Raw genomic sequence first — 9,199 nt, forward strand, 5'->3', positions numbered from 1 at the left:
TGGGATTACTTTATGAATCTAACTGGCATGATTCCCAAAATACTGGGCCTCTTTGGCACAATTCAAATATCTGATACCTTTCCCAAGTGAGTTCATAGCCTCTTTCCCAATATTCTTATTCTTGGGGAGTGGAACTGCTCTGTAATTCTTGTAGTTGTTGTTGTTAAGTGCCTTTGACACAGTTTCTACTTGTAGCTACTCTTTATAGGGTTTCCAAGGAGAGGCCGGTGTGTTTGGGCTGATAAGTATGAACTACCCTGCTTTTGGTCCACACTTATGACTCCTTTTAGTAGGAAGATACCAATTTAGCTTTTTTAAATTAATTTTGTTCCCTTTGTGAATCATTTTTCTATATGTTGTTTTGAGATTTTATAAAATTTCTTTTCCCCAGACAGTCTAGGATATAATTTTACAATAAAGCATTGGAGGATATGTATAGTCCAATAAATGGTGGTGATGGTCATGTGCCGTGGAGTTGGTTCCGACTCATAGTGACCCTGCACAGGGTTTCCGAGGCTGTAAATCTTTATGGGAGCAGAAAGCCTCATCTTTCTCCCACAGAAGAGCCAGTAGTTTTGAACTGCTGACCTTGAGGTTTGCAGTCTGATTCGTAACCACTATACTACTGGAGCTCCTAAACCAATAAATAGTCTATATGCAATGATTCTTCCTTAGAATTTACTGTGTGATTTACTGTCAACTGATCATTCATATGGAAAAGCAGATTTCCCAAAAAAATTGCAGAATGCTCACTGCAATTTTATTCATGCATTTCCTCTCTCTGTTTAACATTATTACAAATGCAGTTTTAGATAACAACTTTATATTTTTCATCACTGTCAGTTTTTGCCAAGGGCTATACAATCCAGCCTGCAGGCCAAAGTCGGTTGTGATTCTTAATTTTTAGTGTGTATGAGAATCACTGGGTGTTCCTATGAAAAGTTCTCAGTCCCCAACTTGTACCACAGAGATCATGATTTAGTAGGTCTCAGGTGGGAACCTGAGAATCTGCATTTTAAACATGCATTCTGATGGAAGAGCTCTGCAGCCCATTCTTGACAATCTCACTGTTAGTGAGGTTAGACGGGTTCAAGACACCTTTATTTTTGCCAGTTGTCTCTTCCCACCCTTTGCTGCTGTCTCATTCTTTTCCAGCTCTCCTGGGCTAAGGATTGAGGTTCTCAGAAGCCCAAATACTTACCTTCCTGGGAAAGATGATACGAGTAACGTGAGGGCTGTAGCAGTCAATTCCTTCTTTCTTTACTATCAAACTTAAAAGAAAAGGAATAATTTGCTGATCATCATTCTCCCGCTCCAGAAAGTAAATACTTAACAGGGCATTTTAATTTGGGGAAGGACTGATAGAAGTAAGATTCAGAAAAGATCCAAGTTCCAGCTTCCTTGCCTCTGACTGCTGAGAATGTCTGAGTATGTGGAAGATCTTTAATATCTGTGATCCATGTTTCAAAAATGAATGAGGATCATCAATGGATGTGACATGCCAGGGTCCAGCAGTTCCATGCCTCTACCGCCCAACTCTTCCTACCTCCTCAACTCAGTTTGGCTCAGGGATTAAGAGGGAAATAATTACAGTAAACACTAAATGGTTAAAGTACAGACAATTCTTAATAATTTCAGTTAATGAAGAACAGCTGCAGCGTATGTAATTGAAATCCATAAGTTTCAAATAAACCTCATATTGGCTTACAACAAACCTTTTAATAAGAATGGGATGAGTGCTGTTATACCATGTCATAATCAGTGCTATGTATTTATATATGTTATATAAAATGCAACCAAAAACATTCACTCTTCACTTAGCAATATAGTTAGGTTCCAAAGACCAGGTTGCTATGCAAAAATGGAGGATGGCCACATCGGATCACACAATGGAAGTGACTCTTTCATCACGTAACTGCCAATTTGGCTGAGAATCATGACCCAGCCAAATTGACACATACACTTACCCATGGCAGCAAGTGTTAATCTCCTCTCTCACCTTGTCATTCGCTACTGACAGATGTATGTTATTAATGTGCAAAATAGTCAGACAGATTTCTTATTATTGTAAATGGGAAATGTCAGATAACAAAATGTCGGTAAGTAAGGAGTAGGTATACATTTCTTCTTCAAATGATTCCTGGATTTGTCACTTCTTGTTTTCACCTTGTTTCAGATCCTCATAAACTTGGATTGGACATGACAACAAATGTCCAATATTTTCATCACCGTTTGAACTGGGTCTTGAATAAAAGCTATTATTTTCCACATGATAAAATGAGGAAATTGCATTCCAGATGAAGGGAAAAGTGTAAACAAAAGCACAAAATCAGGAAATACAAGGTATGTTCCAAGGACAGGGAGATGGGAGCTGTCCAAATTGCCTGGAGCAAGGAGAGTTTCAAAGGCAAGATTAAGAGAATATTTGTAGGTTGAATGGAAGAGTTTACATTATTGTTGTTGTGATGTTGTGTGCTGTCAAATCAGTTCTGACTCATAGTGACCCTGTATAGGGTTTCTGAGAGCAGCTGGTGGGTTTAAACCACCTACTTGGCAGTTAGCAGTCCAGTATTTACCTTACAGCACCATACCAGCACCCAAAAGCTCTGCATCTGGAAGATTTACAGAAGTATTGCCAGATACACTGCAGTGAGGACAGACTGAAGAAGAGGAGGCAGTTATGATCTGGCCTGCTCAGTAACCTGAACCCCACTGCCACTGAGCCAATTCCACCTCACGGGTTAAAGCTATTGTTGTTGTTAAGTGCTGTAGAGTCAGTTCCAACCCATAACGACCCTGTATAGTGTTTCTGAGGAGCAGCTAGTGAGCCTGTATCGCCGACCTTGTTGTTCAAACTGCCCTTGCAGTCCAGCGCATTAACCCACAGTGCCACACCAGGACTCTGTAGGCTAGAGTACAACTACCTAATAGCGTTTCTAAGGCTATAAATCTTTATGGAAGCAGACCTTCTTTCTCCTGCTAAGTGGTGAGTGGATTCGAATCACTGACCTTTCTATAACTGAGTACTTTAAGCACGGTTCCACCAGGCAGTAACCCGCAGTTGGAATGAAGAGGAGAGGGCAGATGAAAAGAACTTTGCATGAGCATAATCTACAAGATTTAGCAATTGATTGGACAGACATCGGAGACACCATGAATAGAAATAGGGAAGTCAGGAGAGGAAGAGAAGTATGGGCTAAAGGAAATTCAAAGAGGAAAGCAAGTTTAGATTTTGGTATGTTAAGTTTGTGGTTTCTTATGGAAGAGATCCGGGTAGAGTTGTTTAGTAGAGTGTGGGATCAGAGCCTGTTAAAGAGGTTGTGCAAGGACAAGGGTGTGCTGAAGTTAAATTTTGTGAGACGGTTGTTAAACACAGTCATTATTTAAAAATCATATAAAGTTACAGGAGTCCTGGTATGGTGCTGTAAGATAAGTACTGGACTGTGAACCACAAGGTTGGTAGTTCAAACCTGCCAGCTGCTCCTCAGAAACCCTATACAGGGTCACTATGAATCAGAATTGACTCGAGGACACACAACAATAGGTAAATCTATTCTGTTATAAAGTAATAAATAGTCAAAGCTCATCAATTCCTAATTATTTTACATCTTGCTATTATTATCTATGCTCGTAAGTTTCTCTGTTCTTTATATCTGTATGGTGGAAACACTATGTAACATGTGCTAAATGTGTATCTCCAATTCTGTCATGTTGATAGCTTGAAATTGGTTATGGATGGAATATTTACACCACAGGAAGTAGCAAATCCTACAAATCAGGGCTTTCCCCCTACTGGACAACAGGTTGTTAAACGTTTACTAGCATATATCATGAGATAAATTCTGTATTGAAGAACTAACACATGAAGGCAGTGTTATACTATAAATGTATCAATATGCATTTATATAAAGGGATGAACAAAGGAAAGTCTTTGGAGAATATTTAAGAGATTAAAATATGGAGTTAAGAGTGAGAGGTAGGAATGAGGTGGAGAGACCTGTTGGAGATTGAAGATTGTGAATGCATGTTTTTGACTTCTTTTTACAACTAGTTTTGAAATGTTTTCATTTATTTTTAGGAAGAATAAATTTATGGGGCAGTGACTTTCAAAAATTTTGACTATGACTAACAATAAGAAATACATTTTACATGCCATCTCTATACACATAAAGAACTAAAACAAATGCTTCAGAAAACATGAAGCACCTTCATATTTTGTGGGGAAATTCCATTATCCTTTAAATTCTCATTTTCCATGAACTTTGTGAAACCCCCTCATACTAACAACGTGCGGTCTAATATTTTCTACTCCATTCCACTCAATATGCAATCCGCTCAGGAATTCCACGATTGTTTTTGTGCCCTGCCTCCAGATGGTAAGCCACAATTTGAAAACCACTGCTGTAGGAGATGAAGATCTTTCATCTTTCTGCTTTGTCCCAAGTGACAGTCCCATCTCTTCAACGCTTAGGGAGACAGTCTTTAAGACCAGTTTTAAAAAGTAACTTTTCTCACATGCCCTCTCCTCTCTGCCCACCCATCACCCTCATATTTTAAAAATGCAAAAGAGCACTTTTCAAAGTCAGTCAACAAAATTGCAAGCGTTTACTAAAATTTTTATTAGTAGAAATTGAAACAGAAGCAACAATAACAAAGATTGGTTACATATAGGGGCTTATTGGAATACTGAAAATGATCAGATATTCAGTCTGGGTTTCATCAGCTGCATGGGGCAGAACTCAACTTTCGAGTCTTTTTTTCCAACACCTTCAAAACATCAGGTTGTTGTAGCTAGGTTCTTTCTTTAAGGGTACATCTAGTCTAATATTATATGTTTCCCAAGATATATAGCTTCCCCATTTTACCTTTATCTACCTGACAATGTTTCTAAAGTTCCTTATCATTAGTAAACATATATGTTTTCTCAACATCACCCGCTGTGCCAAGCAAGAGCCTTTTGCTAGAAGATTCTTGTATATACAGGGTCTCTTTTCCATTCTTATTGTTAGCACCTTCTTCTAGCTCTTCATTATTGTTGCTGATAAGTGCCGTTGAGTCCCATAATGCTTTTGAGGAGCAGCTAGTGAGCTTGAACTGCCAAATTTGGGGTTCAAACCGACTTTGCAGCCCAGTGCATTAACCCACAGTGCCACTTCACCCTAAACTACCATACAGCCCCTAACTAATTTTCTACCCTAAAGACTTTTTCTCCCTGTCCATTCTACATCCCATTACTTGGTCAATCTCACTTAATTTGCTTTTGGCAGATTAGTCATCTATTTTAAAACTCATAATTGGCTCCCTGGCATTGACAAGATACAATCTGAGCATTCCCTGTCTTGAGTTTTGTCTGGCCTCTATGCCTACACAAGAATGCCCTGAGGGATGATGGTATTTAGTAGCTGAAATGGCCCAGGCACAGACCAATCAGAATGGGCTAGCGATAGACAACCTGCAAAGTTTAATTGGGGCATGTTGGCTGAATGTCATCCTGTCTTACATTATGACCTACCTTCCAACCTTATCTCCTACCATGCTCTTTTCACACCGTTTCTTCCCCAATCCACCAAGAGCAATCTCAGGTCCTTTGCTTACACCAGGCCTCCTGCCTGCAATGCCTTCCTTCCTTTGCTCTGCTTACATAAGTACCGCCCATCTTTGAGGCCCAGCTAAAGTCCAACCTTCCTTCTGAAGCACTCTTGGACTTCACTAATCCCCACTCTTGCCTTGTAAGTTGTGTTAATGCCTATAACCTCTACTTCTTATTGAGCATACAGTTCCTGTTCCCTTCTTTTGGCTGTCTATCATCTCTTTGTTTCCTTTAGTTATTTATTTATTTATTTAAATAAGTGTGCCTTGCTCATCTTGAATCTTGACTGTAAGTTAGAGGGGAGGGATGCTGTCTTTAACTTTTTTACATACTCCGGTGTGATACACCGTCTTGAGGCAAGGGTGCATAAGTGTGATACTCATGATGACTGGACAAGAGCAAGTAGGAGTGGGTTTTATTTTTTGGTTATATTTAGTAATTAATGCCTTTTAGAAATGGAAGTTTTGGAGTCTGCTATATGTATGCCTCATAGCAGCTCTTTCTTTTGCCTAATTTTCTAGTAATTATTGTCCCTACTTTCGTGTGGGGTAACAGCTTCAGAGAGAAATGAAATGAACTGCCCAAGGTCATATGTTATTGTTATTGTTAGGTGCCATCGAGTTGGTACCGACTCCTAGCAACACAGAACGAAACTCTGCCCGGTCCTGGGCCAATCTCACAATTGTTGCCACGTTTGAGCCTAAGCAGAATTAGGATTGCTTACACTCTGCAGTATTCCATGGTAACCTCCAACTTTTCATTCTTCTGTCTTCATGTTCTTCTGACTTGCACACTGTGAGTCTCACATGTATCCATAGTTCTTTATTTCTGATATTTGTAGTCACTGTTGCCCATTTGGCAGTGGACCTCAGGAACTTACTTTCTTTTGAAACATGTTTGTTATTTTTAAACATTTTTCCCCGTATTCTTGTATATGTATCTGTATTACCTTACTTTAATATACCTACATCTCATTTATTGGCTACCACTTTATCCAAGATTTCTTACTTACACTAGCTTTGCAAAGATTAGCTGGCTGTGCCTCTGATGGCCTGGGCCCTACTGGGGTCATGCCGGGTTAGGGAATCCTCTGAAGGCAACCCCCAACTGTATACTGGAGGTCCCACGACACATGAGGGGCAAGTGCTGAACCATAACAGGAATCCTTCTCCCATTCATCCAGGACTTCTTTATCTAGCACAGAGGGAGTGGGCTGACAGCTGTCTGACACAAGTCATATTTGGGCAAGGGTCATGAGCTGAGCTGCTAACTGCAAGATCAGCAATTAGAATCTACCAGCTGCTTCACAGGAGACAGATGAGGCTTTCTGCTCCCATTAAGATTTACAGCTTTGGAAACCCAATACAGCGCTGCTGTGAGTCAGAACCAGCTCCATGGCACACCCCCAGTACCGGGCAGAAGAAGATGCCTGAAAGTGCTGAGAGCTCAGTAGGAGGCGGCAAGAAGGAGGGGAGGGGAAAGAGAGTTTCAGGGGTTGAGGGTGACTCAGGTTCCCTGGGCAAATGGAGGACTAGTGGTCCTGTCCAGGGCCAGTGTAGGAAGGCATGTGGTCCGTGGCAATCCCCTGTCCACCCCCACATACATCCCCACAGGTGGTGAGCTTTAGGCGGGGGAGGACATTGGGCACCAAAAAGGAAGTGCCCCTGACTCCCATAGCTCCGATTTTTCCTAACAATATGGTCTATAAAATCTAGCCTTGTCTATAAGTGAGAAGTGGATGTATATCTTCATACAGTATTGAATTATATTCCTTGATCTCAAAGAACCATTTTGACACATCATAAAATCAAGTACTCGTTTAATTCCAGAAATTTTGAAACACTCTCACTTAGCCTTTGCAAAAAACCATTTGGTAAAGACTAACTTGCATCTTTCCTAATCACTACTATGTCTTTCCTAATTCCATTTTAAAAATCTGGACCCAGAGTCTAAGAAAGTGGAGTTCTTAACTCCAGCAGAACAAGAAGAAAGGAACAACTTTATTTATTTTTCTTCTCTGGCCCTTCACACCGAGAGGACAACAACAATCTACAATGGGAACTTTGTTATGATATCATCATCTCTCAACTCATTCCACTTAAATTTATTGCTAGAATTGGTAAAAGTTTGTGGAATGTAATGCCAATATGACAAAATTGTGACATCTGTAGAGATTGCTTATCCAATGTATTTTTCAATAATAATGATTTCAAGGAAATAGTCAACTGGTTTATGAGAACTATGAGCTCCCAGACTTATTTTAATTGGGTTTAAATACTAATGAATTCAAAAGGTATTGCTGTTAGGGTTCCACTTCATACATGCAAACAAAACATGTTTAAACTTTTCTCTGTGATCAGTGGGTGGCTGCAGACAGGTTCTCTCAGTAATATATTTCTTTTTACAAATTGGGCTATGAACCGCAAGGTCAGCAGTTAAAAACTCCCAGCCGTTCCGTGGGAGAAAGATGAGGCTTTCTGCTCCCATAAAGATGTACAGCCTCGGAAACCCTGTACAGGGTCGCTATGAGTCGGAACCACGGCATATAACCACCACCACCAAGGGGCCTTAAAAACAGATCCAATCAAAGCAGTGACTTTCAGGGGCATCTGCTGGGTAAATTTAAGACTGAGAGGTCAGCTCAGAAGGTTGTGTTGACTGTTTTCTAAGATTCCAAAGGGCTCATCTTGATAAGTTTTCTCAAAAGACACAGGACTTTCATCAAGACTCATTATGATGTTTTTTAAAAACTGAAAAGTACATTTGTGAGAAAAAAGCCAGGCATTCCCCACCCCCCCCACCCCCCATTACAAGGTACCTGCTTATTCTTCAAGGGTAACAAGGACTGTTCTATGAGAATTTTGTTGGGAAACCTTACTCCATCCACCCTACAACCCTGATCTTGTCCATTCAGTCTTTTTTTCCCCCCCAAACCCAAATAATATTGAAAAGGAACAAAATTTGTGTCCCTCGAGGATGCCAAGCTGCTAGTTTCATGTGATAAATACAAGAGTGAAGAGTTGTTCTTTTTGTTAGGTGCCATGGTGTCCATTCCAACTCATAGCAACCTTATGCAAAGCAGAACAAAGCACTCCCTGGTCCTGCATTATCCTCACAATCATTATTAAACTTGAGCCCATTGCTGCTGCCACTGTGCCAGACCATTTCACTGGAGGTCTTCCTCTTTCTCACTGAGCCTGCATTTTACCCAGCATGATGTCCTTCCCCAGGGATTGGTCCTCCTGAAAATATGACCTAAGTATGAGAGACAAAGTCTCTCCATGATGGCTTCCAAGGAGCATTCTGGTTCTATTTCTTACAACACAGATTTGTTTGTTCTTTTGGAGGTCCATGGTTTAATATTTAATAACACCATAATTCAAGTACATCAATTCTTCTACAGTCTTCTTTATTCACTGCCAACTTTCACATGCATGGGAGGCTATTGAAAATACCATGGCTTAAGTTAGGCACACTTTAGTCCTCAAACTGACATCTTTGCACTTGAAGACTTTAAAGAGGTCTTTTGCAGCAGATTTACCTACTGCAATATGTTGTTTGATTTTTGACTGCTGCTTCCATTAGTGTTGATAGTAGACCCAAACAAAA

This window comes from Chrysochloris asiatica, unplaced genomic scaffold (assembly GCF_000296735.1).
Source record: "Chrysochloris asiatica unplaced genomic scaffold, ChrAsi1.0 scaffold00013, whole genome shotgun sequence".
In the NCBI taxonomy this organism is placed as follows: Eukaryota; Metazoa; Chordata; class Mammalia; order Afrosoricida; family Chrysochloridae; genus Chrysochloris; species Chrysochloris asiatica.